The 23,454-nt window shown below is 41.5% G+C and overlaps 1 protein-coding gene across 9 annotated transcripts in view; it reads left to right on the forward strand.

The window, feature by feature from the left end:
• The window catches only part of LOC129862424 (FERM domain-containing protein 4A-like), a 225,350-nt gene that overhangs the window by 142,957 nt on the left and 58,939 nt on the right, over positions 1-23,454 (forward strand). The window lies entirely within an intron of this gene.

Raw genomic sequence — 23,454 nt, forward strand, 5'->3', positions numbered from 1 at the left:
CGTGATGGCGAGATCATGGAACGGGCAGTCCTTCCCCGGGAGGAAGAGCAGCTCCGTCTTGACGAGGTTCAGCTTGAGGTGGTGTTCCGTCATCCACACTGATATGTCTGCCAGACATGCAGAGATGCGATTCGCCACCTGGTTATCAGAAGGGGGAAAGGAGAAGATTAATTGTGTGTCGTCTGCATAGCAATGATAGGAGAGACCATGTGAGGATATGACAGAGCCAAGTGACTTGGTGTATAGCGAGAAAAGGAGAGGGCCTAGAACAGAGCCCTGGGGGACACCAGTGGTGAGAGCACGTGGTGCGGAGACAGATTCTCGCCACGCCACCTGGTAGGAGCGACCTGTCAGGTAGGACGCAATCCAAGCGTGGGCCGCGCCGGAGATGCCCAACTCGGAGAGGGTGGAGAGGAGGATCTGATGGTTCACGGTATCAAAGGCAGCCGATAGGTCTAGAAGGATGAGAGCAGAGGAGAGAGAGTTAGCTTTAGCAGTGCGGAGCGCCTCCGTGACACAGAGAAGAGCAGTCTCAGTTGAATGACTAGTCTTGAAACCTGACTGATTTGGATCAAGAAGGTCATTCTGAGAGAGATAGCAGGAGAGCTGGCCAAGGACGGCACGTTCAAGAGTTTTGGAGAGAAAAGAAAGAAGGGATACTGGTCTGTAGTTGTTGACATCGGAGGGATCGAGTGTAGGTTTTTTCAGAAGGGGTGCAACTCTCGCTCTCTTGAAGACGGAAGGGACGTAGCCAGCGGTCAAGGATGAGTTGATGAGCGAGGTGAGGTAAGGGAGAAGGTCTCCGGAAATGGTCTGGAGAAGAGAGGAGGGGATAGGGTCAAGCGGGCAGGTTGTTGGGCGGCCGGCCATCACAAGACGCGAGATTTCATCTGGGGAGAGAGGGGAGAAGGAGGTCAAAGCACAGGGTAGGGCAGTGTGAGCAGAACCAGCGGTGTCGTTTGACTTAGCAAACGAGGATCGGATGTCGTCGACCTTCTTTTCAAAATGGTTGACGAAGTCATCCGCAGAGAGGGAGGAGGGGGGGGGGGGGGGGGGATTCAGGAGGGAGGAGAAGGTGGCAAAGAGCTTCCTAGGTGTAGGTGTTCTAAAGCTTTTGTCCGGTAGTGTATACAACATATTTTTTCACAAACATCCTTTCTGAATTCAAACGTAATCCAATAACTAATCATCTAGTTTGAAAAACATATCTGTAATCTAATTACAATATTTTTCCTGGTAACGTAATTGATTACAGTTACTTTTTTGTACGCAGATTACATGTAATCAGTTACTCCCCAACCCTGACTACATGTACAGTGTCTTCGGAAAGTATTCAGACTCCTTGACTTATTCCACATTTTGTTACGTTACAGCCTTATTCTAAAATGGATTAAATAAATATAAATCGTCAGCAATCTACCCAGAATACTCCATAATGACAAAGCGAAAACAGAAATACCTTATTTAAATAAGGATTCAGACCCTTTGCTTTGAGAGTCGAAATTGAGCTCAGGCAGCAACATGCTGTAGGGATGTTTTTCAGCGCAAGGGACTGGGAGACTAGTCGAGGCAAATATGAACAGATCAAAGTACAGAGAGATCTTTAATGAAAACCTGCTCCAGAGCGCTCAGGACTTCAGACTGGGGCGAAGGTTCACCTTCCAACAGGACAATGACACTAAGAACACAGCCAAGACAATGCAGGAATTGCTTCTGGACAAGTCTTTGAATGTCCATGAGTGGCCCAGCCAGAGTCCGGACTTGAACCCGATCAAATATCTCTGGAGAGACCTGAAAATAGCTGTGCAGCAACGCTGCCCATCCAACCTGACAAATCTTGAGAGGATCTGCAGAGAAGAACGGGAGAAACTCCCCAAAAACAGGTGTGCCAAGCTCGTAGCGTCCTACCCAAGAAGACTTGAGGCTGTAATTGCTGCCAAACGTGCTTCAACAAAGTACTGAGTAAAGGGTCTGAATACATGTAAATGTTATAAATTAGGAAAAATGTCTAAAAACATGTATTTGCTTTGTCATTGTGGGGTATTGTGTGTAGATTGATGAGGGGACAAAATGATTTAAGCAACTTTAGAATAAAGCTGTAACCTAACAAAATGTTCTTTCCATATACTTCCCTTTGCACTTTCTCTCTCTACTGGCAATTTAGTTACCGTGGGTCATAAGCTCCTTAATGGAGCAGGAATCTAATTTCTCTGCTAATGTGAGAATATGCCACGCTAGGGCCTCCGGACGGTGGCCCAACGGATTAATTACACACACACACACACACACACACACACACACACACACACACACACACACACACACACACACACACACACACACACACACACACACACACACACACACACACACACACACACTATCATACTACACATGGGTTGTCCAGTCTGGAATACTACCATAATACACATGGGTTGTCCAGTCTGGAATACTACCATACTACACATGGGTTGTCCAGTCTGAAATAATACCATACTACACATGGGTTGTCCAGTCTGGAATACTACCATACTACACATGGGTTGTCCAGTCTAGAATACTACCATACTACACATGGGTTGTCCAGTCTGGAATACTACCATACTACACATGGGTTGTCCAGTCTGAAATAATACCATACTACACATGGGCTGTCCAGTCTGAAATACTACCATACTACGCATGGGTTGTCCAGTCTGGAATACTACCATACTACACATGGGTTGTCCAGTCTGGAATACTACCATACTACACATGGGTTATCCAGTCTGGAATACTACCATACTACACATGGGTTGTCCAGTCTGAAATACTACCATACTACACATGGGTTGTCCAGTCTGAAATACTACCATACTACACTTGGGTTGTCCAGTCTGGAATACTACCATACTACACATGGGTTGTCCAGTCTAGAATACTACCATACTACACATGGGTTGTCCAGTCTGGAATACTACCATACTACACATGGGTTATCCAGTCTGGAATACTACCATACTACACATGGGTTGTCCAGTCTGAAATACTACCATACTACACATGGTTTGCCAAGTCCTCACAGACACAGGTTGCCAAGCCTGTTCCTTACACCATAGTAGTCATGTGTTTCTAATTCTGCCTGGTATGTTCTAATAGTACTGGGTTGCCAAGTGGTGTGTTGTAACAGACTTGGGTTGCCAAATGTGGCTCGTAGCCCTTCAAATCCTGTCTGAGTTGTAGAGCATGTTACTCAATCCAGATATGATATGGTTGGGGTTATCCCTGAAGTACAGACTGCTGCGGTAGTGGGTTCAGAGGTGAGTTTAAATGTATAGCTCTCTATAGGAAGCTAATCAAAAGGGGATTATAGGGTGAAACGCCATCTCAGGCATAGAACTGTTGAATGTATACATGTATGTTATCTACAATGTTTATTTCAATGTTTTATCTGCTTTATCAAACCCCCTTTTCTATAAACACACACACACACACACTCACGCAAAACTTAATTCATACAGAGGCGCCAGGCCTCGGCCATTGGTTACCCTTGGTCCCTTGGAAGGCAGAGTCATGACGACGAGGGTCATCATGTCCTCTGTTATGACTCATCAGTCTCAGTGCATCGTGGGAAGCTGGAGGGCTTCCAGGATGTGAGGTCATTGTGTCATATCATCACCCCTACTCTCAGAAACAAAGCTGTGATATTGATTGTTGGTGATTGTATGTAGATATAGTTGGCCTGCCAGGCAGCAGTAGCTACAGTACAGTGACTCCATGATCAATCTGTTCTAGAGAGAGCAAACCTCACATGTCACAGCTGCCTAACAGGATGTTGTGTCATGGCTGATGTGGAATGACCTACAGAGATATAGTACAGTAGGAGAGGAGGAGGAGGAGGAGGAGGAGGAGGAGGAGGAGGAGGAGGAGGAGGAGGAGGAGGAGGGGTGAGAGAAGAGAGTGTATGAGAGAGTATGAGGTGTAAAAAAAGAGAAACTACAAAAGAAAGAAAGGAAAAATTATCAAGTGTAGGGCATGAGAGCAAGAGGTGGAATGGGATAAAGATGAGTAGGCTAGTAGTGGGTTTAAAAGAGGGATGAAAGAGAAGAAAAGGAGTGTGAGAGAGAGGAGGAAAAAATAACAAGATGAGGGGAAGAAGGGCAAAGCACACACATACACAAAGCTATTCCTTCTGGCATTTATCAGAGGACATTCCTATTCTCTCTCTCTTCTGGCATTTATCAGAGGACCTTCCTATTCTCTCCCAGCCGATAGAACATGTCTTTATGAATACACATTTGAGAGGATATGCTTTTGATGAATATAAATAATACACTTCAGGGAAGCAGAAAGCAGTAGGCAGAGAAATAAGGACAAACCTGACCTGGGATTGTATGTGGTATGATGTGTGATTGAATATGTGTATTTTATTATTGCCCTCTTCTTTTCCAATCCCAGCCTGCAGTATCTGGCTCTCTCCCTCAGGCCAGACAAACAAATGGAAAAGATTCAATATCTTTATACTGATGGGATTCCCTCTGGAAGAATGAACACACACACACATTTGCATGCACACACCGCACAAACACACACTCACACACTCAAACACACACATACTTGCCAAGGGCTCTCCCAGTAGATGAGTGGGGTCATTTTTCACTAGAGTGACTGGGAGGGATAGAGAGTGTAGTAATGGAGAGGAGTTGGAGCGAGCCAGAGGGATGTCTACGTAGCTCATACTCTACTGTCTTTGCCTCCCTCCCTGTCACAGTCATTACACTACTATATTCCCCAGAGAAGAACCACAGACATATATATTCTATTATCCTCTCACCATAGCCCTCTCATCTCTTTGTTGAATGTCCATGTGTGTGTGTGTGTGTGTGTGTGTGTGTGTGTGTGTGTGTGTGTGTGTGTGTGTGTGTGTGTGTGTGTGTGTGTGTGTGTGTGTGTGTGTGTGTGTGTGTGTGTGTGTGTGTGTGTGTGTGTGTGTGTGTGTGTGTGTGTCTGTGTGTGTGTGCTTCCATGTGTGCGTGCGTGTGTGTGTGCACCTGCATGAGTGTATGTGACCGTTACAACATGCCAGTGTGTCTTTATAGGTAGATCCACCTCCTGCTCACCACTCCCCAGCTCCAGGGTAGAGGTAGGGCACAGTCTAGCTCAGGTTACGCAAGACAAGTTATATGAAGCTGTGTCAATGTCAGTTGAAAACTATGTGAACTCCTAGAAGACCAATGGTTGTTTTCTTTTACCCTTGCCATACTCTATGCTGTTTATTTATTTGACAGTTTACCCTCCTGCCTAAAGACCATAATGCATTTCTAGAGGTGAGACGTGGTGAGACTTCTAGATCCCTCAGGTGTTGCCATGGATACTCTGGTGTGTGGTTTAGGTTGTAAAGTGTGGGGGTGTGGCTGAGGGGGATTGTCAGGTGGGGTGGGTGGGTGTGCAGACACAGAAATACACACACGCACCTAATGACTATGCACCAGGGCTGTTTGATCATCTGCCCGTTAAACAGTAACGGTGTCAGTATTCTCTGCATTAACGGGACAGGATAGAGAGGTCATTAGAGTTGAACCCCTCTGCACTCTCCTGGCTGCCTTCATATCCTTGAGTGTGTGTGTCACACTCTTTCACCTCTTAGACATGCCCACATGTATGCAAACACTCACGCACACAAACACACACACATTGCTGGCAGTATCAGTGAGCAGGGCCTAAACTGATTTCTATCACCTTAAATAATAGATGAGGAGAGGAGGTGATGGAAAACAGATCTCTCCCTTGTGACACACACACACCCACTCACACTGACGCCATGTGGAGTTGTGCTACGTAAGCTAGTTCTCCCTAACCTGTGTTTTCTCTCTCTGTCTCACTCTCTTTCTGTCTCTTTCTGTCTCGCTCTCTGTTTCGCTCTCTGAGATCAGTTTCCTCCTAAACACAGAGCAGATGCATGGTGGCCTAAGACATAAACACGCACAAATGAATACCCAGTCAGAAGGACCGTTGGTGTTATCAATAAACCCCAACATTTCCCATCTTTAGAGTTTGGGCAGTTTTAGCAGAAGGCAGGTGTGTGTGTGCCTATGAGTGTATGTGATAAGCTGGTATTTGGAGGGAGTACAGAGGGGTATTCTCGAGTGACAGAGTGAACTAATCCTTGTGGCTGGGGCTCAAGGGAGCACCTCATCTCCCCATAAATAGGGCAGTGACAGAGAGAGAAGTGGACATCCATATGGACACACTCACACCCACGCACACGGATACACACACAGATACAATCCAACGTTCAGACTGGTCCCTGCAGGGCCACGAAAAGAGACAGACCCTTCCTGGCATAACTATGGCACAGTGCTACTCTGGATGGTGTGGCACACCGCATGAACACATACACATGCAAACTATACAGATATGCATGGACACACACACTGATGCAGGATCATAGCACTGGGTGCAGAAAAGCTTTTGTCTTCTTGGACGTGATACAAGGAGACATTTGCTTTGGCCTTGTTCTACAGCTTGCTGTATTAAATATGACTCCAGGCCGTGTGTGTGTGTGTGTGTGTGTGTGTGTGTGTGTGTGTGTGTGTGTGTGTGTGTGTGTGTGTGTGTGTGTGCGTGCGTGCGTGCGTGCGTGCGTGCGTGCGTGCGTGCGTGCGTGTGTGTGCGTGTGACCCAGTTATTTCAGCTACACAGTTACAGCATTAGAGGAAGCGACCAAGAGAATAGAAAGACGATAGGGGAGAGAGAGAGTACTTTGATAATGATGGTACTTGTTGTCAGACATTCCAGTAGTGATGTAGGAAACATCAGTCACCTTATATGATTACATTCTACTGCTTTTTACTACTTATACTACTACTCACCAGACATGACATATTATACTACAGTTCAGTTTCCTGTACTGTATATGATCATTTATTGAAATGTCTGATGAATCTTTAAGATAACAGTCTGTCTACAATGTGCAAGTGTGTGTTTGTGTGTGTTATGATATATTTGTTCTCATTGTTAAATGGGTCTGTATTCATTGTTACTCAGGTCTCTCTGACAGTATGCTCAGGTGGACGTCTCATGTTCTTACCTTGCCTAATATCTGTAAGGCAAACCATGGTGTTGTGTCTCAAACCTAGAGTTGTATGTTCACTAGCTCAAATTAAATGTTATATGTCACATGCATCGAATACAACAGGTGTAGTAGACCTTACCGTGAAATGTTTACTAACAAGCCCTTTACCAACAATACAGTTTTAAGAAAAATAAGAGTTAAGAAAAAGATTGACTAAATTGAGGTAATATATACATGTAGGTAGGGGTAAGGTGACTATGCATAGATAATAGATAATAAACAGCGAGTAGCAGCAGCATAAAAATAAACGGGGGGGGGGGGTTGGGTCAATACAAATAGTCCGGGTAGCCATTTGATTAGCTGTTCAGCAGTCTTATGGCTTGGCGGTAGAGGCTGTTCAGGAGCCTTTTGGACCTAGACTTGGTGCTCCGGTCCCGCTTGCCGTGTGGTAGCAGAGAGAATAGTGTTTGACAAGGGTGGCTGGAGTCTTTGGCAATTTTAGGGCCTTCTGAGTTGTAATGCGTGTTACTCAATCCAGATATGATATGGTTGGGGTTATCCCTGAAGTACAGACTGCATTAGTGGGCTCAGAGGTGAGTTTAAATGTATAGCTCTCTATAGGATGTTAATTAAAAGGGGATTATAGGGTGAATCCTATAATATTATATGGCAGGAAGCTTGGCCACAGTGATGTACTGGGCCGTAAGCACTACCCTCTGCAGTTGCCATACCATGCAGTGATGCAACCAGTCTGGACGCTCTCGATGGTGCAGCTGAATAACATTTTGAGGATCTGAGGACCCAAATCTTTTCAGTCTTTTCAGTCTCCTGAGGAGGAATAGGCGTTGTCGTGCCCACTTCATGACTGTCTTGGTGTGTTTGGACCATGATAGTTTGTTGGTGATGTGGACACCAAGGAACTTGAAACTCTCAACCTGCTCCACTACAGCCCGTCGATGACAATGTCGGCGTGCTCAGCCCTCCATTTCCTGTAGTCCACGATCATCTCCATTGTCTTGATCACGTTGAGGGAGAGGTTGTTATCCTGACATCTCACTTACAGGTCTCTAACCTCCTCCCTATAGGCTGTCTCATCGTTGTCGGTGATCAGGCCTACCACCGTTGTGTCGTGGGAAAACTTCATGATGGTGTTGGACAGGGAGTACAGGAGGGGGTGAACAGGGAGTACAGGAGAGGACTAAGCACACTCCCCTGAGGGGCCCCTGTTTTGAGGATCACCGTGGTAGATGTGTTGTTGCCTACCCTTACCACCTGGGGCCGACACGTCAGGAAGTCCAAGATCCAGTTGCAGAGGGAGGTGTTTAGTCCCAGTGTCCTTAGTTTAGTGATGAGCTTTGAGGGCACTATGGTTTTGAACGCTAACCTGTAGTCAATGACCAGCATTCTCACATAGGTGTTTTGTCCCGGTGGTAAAGGGTAGTGTTGAGTGCAATAGAGATTGCGTCATCTGTGGATCTGTTGGGGCAGTATGAAAATTGGATTGGGTCGAGGGTTTCTTGGATGATGGTGTTAATGTGAGCCATGACCAGCCTTTCAAAGCACTTCATGACTAAAGATGTGAGTGCTACAGGTCGGTAGTAATTTAGGCAGGTTACCTTGGTGTTCTTAGGCACAGGGACTATGGTGGTCTGCTTGAAACATATAGGTGTTACAGACTCAGCCAGGGACAGGTTGAAAATGTCAGGGAAGACACTTGCCAGTTGGTCAGCACATGCTCAGAGTACACGTCCAGATAATCCGTCTGGCCCTGCGGCCTTTTGAATGTTGACCTGTTTAAAGGTCTTGCTCACATCGGCTACGGCAAGCGTGATCACACAGTTGTCCAGAATAGCTGGTGCTCTCATGCATGCTTCAGTGTTGCTTGCCTTGAAGCACGCATAGAAGTCATTTAGCTTGTCTGGTAGTCTTGGGAAACTCGCGGCTGTGGTTCCTTTTGTAGTCCTTAACTTTTACTGCCTCAGAAACCGGGATCCGGGATCACCCCCCATCCCCCCCACACTGATTAGCATCGCTAGCATAGCGTCACAATTAAATAGTAGCATCTAAATATCATTAAATCACAAGTCCAAGACACCTAATGAAAGATACAGATCCTGTGAATAAAGCCACCATTTCAGATTTTTAAAATGTTTTACAGGGAAGACACAATATGTAAATCTATTAGCTAAACACGTTAGCAAAAATCACCATTTTTCTTGTCCACCATTTTCTCTCAATAGCTATCACCAATTCGGCTAAACTAAGATATTGATAGCCACTAACCAAGAAAAAACCTCATCAGATGACAGTCTGATAACATATTTATGGTATAGGATAGGTTTTGTTAGAAAAATGTGCATATTTCAGGTATAAATCATAGTTTGCCATTGCAGCCAGCATCACAAATCTCACCAAAGCTCCTAGAATTACAACAGACAGCAACGTGTATTACCAATTTACTCATCATAAAACATTTCTTAAAAATACACAGCACATAGCAATGGAAAAACACAGATCTTGTGAATTCAGACACCATTTCAGATTTTTAAAATGTTTTACAGGGAAGACACAATATGTAAATCTATTAGCTAAACACGTTAGCAAAAATCACCATTTTTCTTGTCCACCATTTTCTCTCAACATCAGTAGCTATCACCAATTCGGCTAAACTAAGATATTGATAGCCACTAACCAAGAAAAAACCTCATCAGATGACAGTCTGATAACATATTTATGGTATAGGATAGGTTTTGTTAGAAAAATGTGCATATTTCAGGTATAAATCATAGTTTGCCATTGCAGCCAGCATCACAAATCTCACCAAAGCTCCTAGAATTACTACAGACAGCAACGTGTATTACCAATTTACTCATCATAAAACATTTCTTAAAAATACACAGCACATAGCAATGGAAAAACACAGATCGTGTGAATTCAGACAACATTTCAGATTTTCTAAGTGTTTTACGGCGAAAACACAATAAATCGTTATATTAGCATACCACATTTGCAAACGTTACCCGACCATTGATTCAAGCCAAAGAGAGCGATATCGTTATCATTGCCAAAAAATATTAATTTTTTCACTAACCTTCTCAGAATTCTTCCGATGACACTCCTGTAACATCATATTACACAATCCATATAGAGTTTGATCGAAAATGTGCATATTTAGCGGCACAAATCGTGCTTACACAATGGAAATAGTGTTCAACTACTCAAGCAATCTGCCCGACGCCATTTTGAAAATACAACTATTTTTATCGAAAACTATTCATAAACATGACTAAAAAAAAATACAGGTTGGACATGAAATGAAAGATGCATTAGTTATTAATGCAACCGCAGAGTTAGATTTTTAAAATTAACGTTACTAGACATACAGTGTGCGTTACAGCCAGACTAGTGCCGCAATAACGGCGTCACTATTCACCATTATTGAGTTTACATTTTTCCACATAAAAACGGAATAACATCATAAATAGCTCTTACTTTTCGACGAGCTTCCATCAGAATCTTGCCATGGTGGTTCTTTGTCCAAAATAATCGTTGCTTGGTTGTAAAACATTGCATTCAACTTCTGATATAGCAGCTAACAGTAGCTAACCATAGCTATTTTGCCCCAACGTGTCCAAATCCTCAAGGCGCAATACTGAGGAAATTCCGAAAAATAGCAATATACTCGCATAATCTGATAGAACTCGGTTTAAAATAGCTTCGTTATGATGCTTCTAACACCTATGTCTAATTAAATTACAGATGGATACATCTAACGTTTAAAATTGAGCGTTTGAAAATGGCATCCTGAGGTCCACTTCGCGCAATGTTCAGCGTCGAAAGGAAGACTCCTCTCGCTCCTTGGCCTTTTATAACCTCTGAGAGCTACGCAGCAAGCCCATTCCACTTCTCATTGGTTACTGACATCCAGGGGAAGGCGGGTGCAGTTCATGTCGTTCCATAGGATATACACAGACTTTTAAAACTGAACTGAAACCAGAGCTTCGCTCTCAGACCATCGCAGTACCTGTCATGGATTTCGCTGTAGAAAGAGTTCTGGGTCACCCACAGACATAATTCCAACGCTTTATGAAACTAGAGAGTGTTTTCTATCCAATAGAATTAATAATATGCATATTGTACGAGCAAGAATTGAGCACGAGGCAGTTTAATTTGGCGACACCCAGAAATAAAAAATGCTAACTGCGCCCCCTATTGACAAAAGGTTAATAGTTTGCTAGCCCTGCTACATTCGTCAAGCGTCGGAACCGGTGTATTAGATTCAATCTTAGTCCTGTATTTACGCTTGCCTGTTTGATGGTTCGTCTGAGGGCATAGCGAGATTTCTTATAAGCGTTCTCCTTGAAAGCGGTAGCTCTTCCCTTTAGCTCAGTGCAGATGTTGCCTATAATCCATGGCTTCTGGTTGGGGTATGTAGGCACGGTCACTGTAGGGACGTCATCGATGCACTTATTGATGAAGCCGGTGACGGATGCGGTATGCTCCTCAATGCCATCCGATGGCATCCCGGAACATATTCTAGTCTGTGCTAGAAAAACAGTCCTGTAATATAGCTGTAATATAGCATCTGCGTCATCTGACCGATTCCGTATTAAGCGAGTCATGCCTGGGTTCTCTGCTTGTCTGTTGCCAGTTCGTTTGTTCGTCAAGCCATCCAGCATTTTTCCCCTTGCTCCTGTCTGTTTATAGTTCCTGTTTTCTAGTTCCCGGTTTTGACCATTCTGCCTGCCCTGACCCTGAGCCTGCCTGCCATCTTGTACCTTGTCCCAACACACTGGATTATTTACCTCTGCCTGCCCTGACCCTGAGACTGCCTGCCGTTCTGTACCTTTTTGACTCTGATCTGGACTACTGACCTCTGCCTGCCCTTGACCTGTCGTTTTGCCTGTGCCCTGTTCTAGTAATAAACTTTTGTTACTTCGACACTGTCTGCATCTGGGTCTTCCCTAAAACATGACTGGTACTTACAGTTTAAACGTTTCTTAAGTATAAGCAGTGAGATGGTGCCTATCTGTCCCATTTATGTAGGGTTGAGGCCAGTAGATTTCTACACTACAGATTGAGTATGGAGCTTGACTTTACACCACTGTTCAAGCATATTAAAACATGAGACAGAAATTGATTAGAAGTAAAGTATCCCTATAGGTATTAAGTATTACAGGGTAATAGCTGATTCATAAGTGTTCAGTAGTCAGTCCCTCTGTGCTGGTCTTAGTAACAGTTGTTCTGTTACTGGGTGGGGGAGAGGGAAACATCCGTTAACTTAAAGTATATATATATATATATATATATATATATATATATATATATATATATATATATACATACATACATACATACATACATACATACATACATACATACATACATACATACATACATACATACATACATACATACATACATATATATATATATATGTGTGTGTAGTTGAAGTCGGAAGTTTACATACACTTAGGTTTGAGTCATTAAAACAAATGTTTCAACCACTCCACAAATTTCTTGTTAACAAACTATAGTTTCGGCAAGTCGGTTAGGACATCTACTTTGTGCATGACACAAGTAATTTTTCCAACAATTGTTTACAGACAGATTATTTCACAGATAATTCACTGTATCACAATTCCGGTGGGTCAGAAGTTTACATACACTAAGTTGACTGTGCCTTTAAACAGCTTGGAAAATTCCAGAAAATCATGTCATGGCTTTAGAAGCTTCTGATAGGCTAATTGACATAATTTGAGTCAATTGGAGGTGTACTTGTGGATGTATTTCAAGGCCTACCTTCAAACTCAGTTCCTCTTTGCTTTACATCATGGGAAAATCAAAAGAAATCAGCCAAAACCTCAGAAAAATAATGTAGACCTCCACAAGTCTGGTTCATCCTTTGGAGCAATTTGCAAACACATGAAGGTACCACGTTCATCTGTACAAACAATAGTACGCAAGTATAAACACCATGAGACCACGCAGCCATCATACCGCTCAGGAAGGAGACGCGTTCTGTCTCCTAGAGATGAACGTACTTTGGTACGAAAGGTTCAAATCAATCCCAGAACAACAGCAAAGGACCTTGTGAAGATGCTGGAGGAAACAGGTACAAAAGTATCTACCTCCACAGTAAAATGAGTCCTATATCGACATAACCTGAAAGGCCGCTCAGCAAGGAAGAAGCCACTGCTCCAAAACCGCCATTAAAAAGCCAGACTACGGTTTGCAACTGCACATGGGGACAAAGATTGTGTCACGCCCTGGCCTTAGTTATCTTTGTTTTCTTTATTATTTTAGTTAGGTCAGGGTGTGACATGGGGGATGTTTGTGTGTTTTTGTCTCGTCTAGGGTGTTTGCATTGTCTAGGGGGTGTTTGTAGAGTTCATGGGGTTGTGTTCATTGTAGGTGTTTATGTAAGTCTATGGTTGCCTAGATTGGTTCTCAATTAGAGACAGCTGTCTATCGTTGTCTCTGATTGGGAGACATATTTAGGCAGCCATAGTCATTAGGTAGGTTGTGGGTGATTGTCTATGTGTAAGTTGCCTGTGTCTGCACTTATTGTTTGTATAGCTTCACGTTCGTCTGTTTGTTGTTTTGTTTAGTTTGTTTTAGTGTTCTTCGTCTTTCTTAAATAAATACATAATGTATTTATATCACGCTGCGCGTTGGTCCTCTCTTTCACCCGAAGACGATCGTGACAGATTGTACTTTTTGGAGAAATGTCCTCTGGTCTGATGAAACAAAAATAGAACTGTTTGGCCATAATCACCATCGTTATGTTTGGACAAAAAAGGGTGACGCAAGCTGAAGAACACCATCCTAACCGTGAAGCACGGGGGGGGGGGGGGGCAGCATCATGTTGTGGGGGTGCTTTGCTGCAGGAGGGACTGGTGCACTTCACAAAATAGATGGCATCATGAGGTAGGACAATTATGTGGATATATTGAAGCAACATCTCAAGACATTAGTCAGGAAGTTAAAGCTTGGTCGCAAATGGGTCTTCCAAATGGACAATGACCCCAAGCATACTTCCAAAGTTGTGGCAAAATGGCTTAAGGACAACAAAGTCAAGGTATTGGAGTGGCCATCACAAAGCCCTAACCTCAATCGTATCGAAAATATGTGGGCAGAACTGAAAATGCACGTGCAAGCAAGGAGGCCTACAAACCTGACTCAGTTACACCAGCTCTGTCAGTAGGAATGGGACAAAGTTCACCAATAGGCCTAGGCCTACTGAATGATGTAGCTGCATACATAGCAACACAAATAAAAAATAAAATAAAACAATGCATGGGAGATACACCAAATAGTATTATAGGTTGTTATTATTTACCATTTTTAGATTGTCATAGGTTTCATCCAGAGACTAAAGGTCTTAAAGTAGTCTAGTTTGGGTGTACATTTGTAAGGTGTACATTTGACCTCCATTATCTAGGATATGACAATGGTAAATAAATCTCTCAATTTTTGCTAATTTTTTGTGCGGTCTTGCAGGCCTTCTCATGCAGCTGCAACTGCAAGTGCATTTGTAAATCATGACCCATCTTGAGTTGGGCTCTGGGATGGTGCAATTGTTGAGAAAGTGAGCTTATGGTTGTGTGGGGGTAAGGGCTGAGTGTGTGTGGGTGTATGTGTGTATCCCACAACTGTTGCGAAGGAAGAAGTAAAAGATGTTAGGGACAATAGAGGATGATCCACAGATATATATAATACAAATCGAGGTGAGGGCAATGGAAATGCATATGGTAATTGATCTTCTTCAATTCGGTAAATGGCACTGTATGCTCTTTTCAAAGAATGGATCCCAGTCAGTTCAGGGCTATGGGATACAGGGGGTCGAGGGTGGTCTACCGGGCATTGGGATGACAAGCCATCTCGAGATGAGGCCTTTTAGCGGGTGGAATAGTAGGGACCAATTGGAGGTTTACTTAGTAGAAATGCAAATATCATGGTACAACTATATAGACACTCAATCATTATGTTACTTTTTAATAGTACGTTTACAAAAATATATTCTGATTAAAAGAATGAAAGGTGTGTCTCATTATGGTAAGTGGTGAAATAAGTATAGCCAGTTACAATTGTAATGGCTTAGCAGATAATAAGAAAAGACGATCAGTATTTACCTGGCTAAAAGAGAAGGATTATAATATCTATTGTTTACAGGAAACCCATTCAACAGTTTTAGATGAAGTTTTGTGGAAAAAGAACTGGGGGGGCAAAATATATTTCTCCCATGGGCAAAGAAATTCAAAAGGGGTGATGGTTTTAATTAACAATAATTTTGATCCAAATGTGCAAATTGTCCAAACAGATCCTCAAGGTAGATGGATTATTTTAAATATGTTATTGGACAATAAACAAATATGGCTTGTTAACCTATACGGTCCGAATAATGATGATCCAAGCTTCTTTGAAAATATATATAAGAATTTATCAACTCTACAAGCAACACTAGACTCTATTATTATAGTGGGAGATTTTAATACGGTCTTAAATACCTCTATAGACCGGAAAGGAAATCACACTACAAACTATCACCCTCAGGCACTTAAGGAAATCATGAATGTCATGGATATATTGGAATTAGTGGATATATGGAGACTTAAATACCCTGATTTAGTGAGATATACATGGCGGAGGCTGAATCAAGCTAGTCGTCTTGACTACTTTCTTATACCATTCTCTCTGGCACCAAAAGTTAAAAAAGTGTTGATAGGGGACAGAATGCGGTCGGATCATCACATAATTGGCATATATATTTCTCTTACAGAATTTCCACGTGGGCGAGGATATTGGAAATTTAATCAAAGTCTACTAGATGATAAATTGTTTAGAACTAGGACAGAAGATTTTATAACTGACTTTTTCAGACATAACATAGGTACAGCAGATCCCCTTATTGTATGGGACACTTTTAAGTGTGCCTTTAGAGGCCATGCAATTCAGTACTCATCTATAAAACAAAGGGAATTTAGATCAAAAGAGTCCATATTAACAAAGGAAATTGAAGGACTAACAGTACAGTTAGATAGCAATAAAAACGGTACCATAGAGGCACAGAATAAGTTAGAGGAAAAACAAAAAGAAATGGAGGAACTTATTCAAGAAAGATCCAGTGTAATATATTATAAAAATAAAGCGAACTGGATGGAATATGGGGAAAAATGCACCAAATTCTTTTTCAATCTTCAATATAGAAATGCTACCAAAAAAAATGTATTAAAACTTGTTACAAATGATGGAGTCACGCATGATTCACCAAATGATATTTTGAAAGAGGAAGTAAAGTACTTTAAGAATATGTTTTCGTTTCAGGCTCCTCCATCTCCACTAACTGAAACTAATTGTATGGATTTTTTTCCTATTAATAATGTAAAATTAACATCTGTACAGAAAGGCTCATGTGAAGGCCAAATTACAGAGGAGGAACTACTTGATGCAATTGGGGCCTTTAAGGATGGGAAAACTCCAGGGCTGGATGGCATGCCAGTGGAAGTATACAAAACTTTTTTTGATATACTCAAAGGACCATTATTAGCTTGTTTTAACCACTCCTATATAAATGGTAGATTATCAGACACGCAACAAGAAGGTCTGATATCGTTATTACTGAAACAGGACCCAAGTGGTATATATAAAGATCCAGTCCAATTAAAAAATTGGAGACCTCTTACACTTCAGTGTTGTGATGCAAAAATCCTAGCAAAATGCTTGGCGCATAGAATAAAAAAAGTTTTGTCAGATATTATTCATCCTAATCAGACAGGTTTTTTACATGGACGATACATTGGAGATAATATAAGGCAAGTACTGGAAACAATAGAACACTATGAAATATCGGGGACACCAGGTCTGGTTTTCATAGCTGATTTTGAAAAGGCTTTTGATAAAGTACGACTGGAGTTTATATATAAATGCCTAGAATATTTCAATTTTGGAGAATCTCTTATAAAATGGGTTAAAATTATGTATAGTAACCCTAGGTGTAAAATAGTAAATAATGGCTACATCTCAGAAAGTTTTCAACTATCTAGAGGAGTAAAACAAGGTTGTCCACTATCGGCATATCTATTTATTATTGCCATCGAAATGTTAGCTGTTAAAATTAGATCAAACATTAATATTAATGGATTAGAAATCCGTGGCTTAAAAACTAAGGTGTCATTGTACGCTGATGATTCATGTTTTCTTTTAAAACCACAACTAGAGTCTCTCCACGGCCTCATAGAGGATCTAGATACCTTTGCTATCCTCTCTGGATTAAAACCAAATTATGATAAATGTACCATATTACGTATTGGATCGCTAAAAAATACACATTTTATATTGCCATGTAGTTTACCAATTAAATGGTCTGACGGAGATGTGGACATACTCGGTATAAAAATCCCAAAAGAAAGAAATGATCTCACTCCAATAAATTTTTATAGAAAGTTAGCAAAAATAGATAAGATCTTGCTACCATGGAAAGGAAAATACTTGTCTATTTGTGGAAAAATCACCCTGATTAACTCTTTAGTCATATCACAGTTTACCTATTTGCTTATGGTTTTGCCTACACCTAGTGACCTGCTTTTTAAATTATATGAACAAAAAATATTCCATTTTATTTGTAACGGCAAGCCAGATAAAATTAAAAGGGCCTATTTATATAACGAATATGAATTCGGAGGGCAGAAATTATTAAATATTAAAGCATTAGACCTCTCACTAAAGGCATCAGTCATACAAAAGTTATACTTAAATCCAAACTGGTTCTCTAGTAAATTGGTACGAATGTCTCATCCTATGTTCAAGAAGGGCCTTTTTCCCTTTATTCAGATTACACCTGCTCACTTTCGGTTGTTTGAAAAGGAAATAATCTCCAAAATATCCTTATTTTTTAAACAAGCCTTAGAAAGTTGGTTGCAATTTCAGTTTAATCCACCTGAAACAACGGAACAAATAGTACAACAAATATTGTGGTTAAATTCAAATATAGTAATTGATAAAAAAAACTGTATTTATCGAAGAAATGTTTAAAAAAGGTATAATTTTTGTGAATGATATCATAAATAGGACTGGTGGAGTTATGTCACACATGCAGCTAACACAGACATATGGAAATGTCTGCTCTACCCAAAATTACAACCAATTAATTGCAGCATTACCACAAAAATGGAAGAGGCAAGTAGAAGGGGAAAAAAGTAAGGAACTTGTATGTCGGCCCTGTATTAAAGAACATAAATGGTTAAAGAAAAGTGTGATAAATAAAAACATATACCAATTTCATTTAAGGACCAACAAACTGACAGCTGTGCCATATAAATTGCAAAATAGTTGGGAAGAGATTTTCGATGTACCCATTCCATGGCACATGGTTTATGAATTGATACGCAAAACAACGCCGGATTCAAAACTTCGAATTTTTCAATTTAAATTACTGTACAAAATTCTTGCAACTAATAGAATGTTATATATATGGGGTATACAATCTTCCCAGCTCTGCAGATTCTGTTGTGAGGAGGCAGAGTCATTAGATCATTTATTTTGGTATTGTCCATATGTAGCTCGTTTTTGGTCACAGGTCCAGGAATGGCTGAAGAATTGCAACATTTGCCTAGAACTAACGCTACAGATAGCAATACTGGGGGATTTGAAAAGCCAAAGTCAATCAATCAATAATATAATAATTATTTTAGCAAAAATGTTTATTTTTAATTTACAATCTGTAGAAGCTATGAGAATAGGAAGGTTCAAATCTTTTGTGAAGCATCACAGCACAGTTGAAAAATATATGGCAAATAAAAATCCGAAATGGATGATGTTGGAAGATAGATGGGAAGGGTTGAGTGGAACTGAAGGGTGGGACTAATAACAAGATAATGTATGGCATACGGGATCTGTGAAATGTGTATAGGTGCGGAGCTTTTGTGAAATAGCACAGTTACAAGTGGAAATAAAATTGGATGGACAACAGAAATAGAGGAAGGACTAAGAACAAACAAGAGAGAACTATTATAAAGTAGTCTGTGTCTGTAAAATACGTATAAGATGTATAAATTGAAGGTAAAAGCAGAAGTGTTTATTAGTTTAGTTTAGTTACTCCAATTGGGGGAGCGGTGGTAGGGTTGCGGGGAATAATAATAAAGGTATATTCTTTAAAAAAATATGTATGTCTATATAGGTATGTGTATGTATACAGTGATCCCTCGCCACTTCGCGGTTCACTTATCGCGGATTCGCTATTTCGCGGATTTTCAGAATGCATTTTTTTTTTTTTTTGGTGCATTGTGCTCTGCATTCTGATTCGCTAAAAACTCACTCCCGCTTCTTGTATCAAAACATGCTACGAATTGTGCTATCATTTTGTCGTCTCGTGCAGTTATGTGTACGTACATAAAACAGCTTGGCAAATTTACATTAAGTTGGCCAAATTATCTTGTAATTTCGAACATCTCCTAAACCCATAATGTCGACGAAACGCTCTGAAGAGCAGTGAAACGGCCTACACGTGAGTCACTGTATTTGTATACATGTAATAGTTGCTAATTGTAAAAAAAAAAAAAGTTTTCTATTTCGCGGATTTCACTTATCGCGGGTCATTTTCGGAACGTAACCCCCGCGATAAACGAGGGATTACTGTTTATGTATATATGTATGCATGCGTGTATGGATATATATATTTACCCCAAAAAATATGGGGGATTGGAAATGATGCAGACAATTACATTGGAAGCAACATTCTTTCCGCAATATTAAGCTGATCCACCCAAAAAAAAAAAAAAAAAAGTAGTCTAGTTTGGGAGAGATCTGGGAATAGTCTAGTTTGGGAAAGATCTGGGAATAGTGTAGTTTAAGAAAGATCTGGTAATAGCGTAGTTTGGGAGAGATCTGAGAATAGTGTAGTTTTGGAAAGCTTTGGGAATAGAGCTATGTAGTAAAATGAGAACAAAGCAGACTTGGCTATAGAAATACTGTATCTCTGTGTGTTTCTGATTTTCAGAACTTAACTAGAAACACATTTCACTCCCACACTCACTCACAGGATGGTGAGTGGAGCTCACACACACATGCAGACACACACTTGCACAAACAAAACAGATCTCTCCCAGTCAGTCATTTTTCTATACATTCCTGGCTGCTCTGTGACCCTCCCTGAGACGTCTCTGGAACCATATATATGGAGTCTTTCTACATCATCCACATTCTGTATGTTTTCTGATTTTGCTTGTACATTTGTGCTTGTGTGTGTGTGTGCTTGTATGTGTCTGTGTGTGTGTGTGTGTGTGTGTGTGTGTGTGTGTGTGTGTGTGTGTGTGTGTGTGTGTGTGTGTGTGTGTGTGTGTGTGTGTGTGTGTGTGTGTGTGTGTGTGTGTGTGTGTGTGTGTGTGTGTGTGTGTGTGTGTGTGTGTGTGTGTGTGCGCGCGCATGTGTGTGTGCGTGTGTGTAGCCTACAGACTCAGTTTAAAGAGTATCCATCTTGCTTTCATTAACTGTTCAGCACGGTTTATATCACACTCCACCAATATAGATGACCTCTAACCTAGACCTCTAATCACTACCATCAATCCACCACCACTACCCACCTTTCCCCAAACTCCTATATCCCCACCCAAATCCTCTCTTAATAGCTCCTACCCTCAACAGGCTTTTACTGTCATTCTCACCCAGTTCCTTGTAGTATAACAGTTTTCTGACATGACTTCGATCCATTACAATAGGTCCAGTGCATAATGGGTTCCTCCAGATCCTCCTCTCTTCCCTACCCATTACCCTCTCCTTTTTTATTATTTCCCTATGTTCCTTACTCCTTTCTCCACTCATATCTCCCTCTCTCTTTTTCTCTCCTTCCCTCTTCTCCTCCCTCACTCCATAACTCTCTTGTCTTAGCTAAACAACGGGACCCTTGTGATAGTAACACTGCCAATAAAGAGTGGTATGTATTTAGAGAGAGAGAGAGAGAGAGAGAGAGAGAGAGAGAGAGAGAGAGAGAGAGAGAGAGAGAGAGAGAGAGAGAGAGAGAGAGAGAGAGAGAGAGAGAGAGAGAGAGAGAGAGAGAGAGAGAGAGAGAGAGAGAGAGAGAGAGAGAGAGAGAGAGAGAGAGAGAGTGTGTATCAGGCCAAAGTTATAGTCATCTGGTGATATTTAAGTTGGACAGGCTAGTTTCCGGTGTCTGGAACAGGCCAAAAATACCCAGAAACACAGAGACCTAACAGAAAAAGGATACACGTCTTTCCTTTCTCCTGTCCTCTACAGTAGATACCATAGACACCATATTCTGCAAACTAAAATCTGGCCTTTTAATGCACCATGTCGACGCCATAGGTTTTAAGACAACGTTTTTCTACTGATGATGCTATTTATAATGTAACTGTCATGGTGCCAACAGATGTACATCACTCTGTGGTACAGCAAGTGTTGATATATTTGACACAAACATCATTCAAACTAGTGAGTAGCTTAGTATGATACCAGGACATGTAGCATGTTATTACAGACCTATAATCACTAACGTTCAACCATCCTATATGATAGCCCTCGTGTCTCTATGGGGACAGCTGTATGATATAGTCATGGTCTAGTGTGTCATCTGGATAAGCAAGAAGACAGTTGCACATAGCCTACTATGGCTTCAACAGTCATGCCACCAGCATAAGACAAGGCCACCCACCAACAGATAGACACACACACATAATGGGCCAAAATAATCAATAATATTATGGGCATTTCATTTTTTTAAAGAGACCTACACTTGTATTAGAGCCTGAATAACTGATTCATGCTGTGGTTCTAATGGTTTCTCCAACTGTACAGTGAACACACATGTAGGTAATTCAGAATGAGATGCAGTTCAACGGCCAGGCAGCATCTATAGCCAGCCCAAAACAAACCCATGAGCTAGCTAGGAGAACTGTTTTACAAACCAGCAGGAAAAGAAGCGGAAGTGAGTAAGAGAGAAAGAGAGAGTTTATTTATTTTCCCTTTTGTAATTTAACTATTTGCACATCGTTACAACACTGTTTATAGCCATAATATGACATTTGAAATGTCTCTATTCCTATATAACTTTTGTGAGTGTAATGTTTACTATTCATTTTTTATTGTTAATTTCACTTTTGTTTATTATCTATTTCAATTGCTTTGGCAATGTAAACATACACTATATATACAAAAGTATGTGGACACCCCTTAAAATTTGTGGTTTCGGCTATTTCAGCCACACCCGTTGCTGACAGGTGTATACAATAGAGCACACAGCCATGCATTCTCCATAGGAAACATTGGCAGTAGAATGGTCTTACTGAAGAGCTCAGTGACTTTCAAGGTGGCACTGTCATAGGATGCCACCTTTCTAACAAGTCAGTTCATCAAATATCTGCCCTGCTAGAGCTGCTCCGGTCAACTGTAAGTGCTGTTATTGTGAAGTGGAAACGTCTAGGAGCAACAACAGCTCAGCCACGAAGTGGTAGGCCACACAAGCTCACAGAACGGGACCGCAGAGTCTAGAAACGCGTAAAAATCATCTGTCCTTGGTTGCAACACTCACTACCAAGCTAAACTGCCTCTAGAAATAACGTCAGCACAAGAACTGTTCGTCAGGGGCTATATGAAATGGGTTTCCATGGCTGAGCAGCCGCACACAAGCCTAAGATCATCATGCACAATGCCAAGCTTCGGCTGGAGTGGTGTAAAGCTCGCCACCATTGTACTCTGGAGCAGTGGAAACAACTTCTCTGGAGTGATGAATCACGCTTCACCAACTGGCAGTCCGGCGAACAAATCTGGGTTTGGCGGATGCCAGGAGAACTCTACCTGCCTCAATGCATTGTGCCAACTGTAAAGTTTGTTGGAGGAGGAATAATTGTCTGGGGTTGTTTTTCATGGTTCGGGCTAGGCCCTTTATTTCCAGTGAAGAGAAATCTTAATGCTACAGAATACAATGACATTCTAGACGATTCTGTGCTTCACACTTTGTGGCAAGAGTTTGGGGAAGGCTCTTTCCTGTTTCAGCAATAAAGCGAGGTCCATACAGAAATGGTTGGTCGAGATCGGTGTGGAAGAACTTGACTGAACAGAGCCCTGACCTCAACCCCATTGAACACCTTTGGGATGAATTAGAACGCCGACTGCGAGCCAGGCCTAATTGCCCATCCTCACTAATGCTCTTGTGTCTGAATGGAAGCAAGTCCCTGCAGCAGTGTTCCAACATCTAGTGGGAACCTTCCCAGAAGAGTGGAGGTTGTTATAGCAGCAAAGGGGGGGACCAACTCCATATGAATTCCCATCATTTTGGAATGAGATGTTCCACGAGCAGGTGTCTATATACTTTTGGCAATGTAAACATATGTTTCCCATGCCAATAAAGCCCTTAAATTGAAATCGAATTGAATTTTTGGAATTGAGAG

Source organism: Salvelinus fontinalis, chromosome 9 (genome assembly GCF_029448725.1).
Source record: "Salvelinus fontinalis isolate EN_2023a chromosome 9, ASM2944872v1, whole genome shotgun sequence".
Taxonomy (NCBI): domain Eukaryota; kingdom Metazoa; phylum Chordata; class Actinopteri; order Salmoniformes; family Salmonidae; genus Salvelinus; species Salvelinus fontinalis.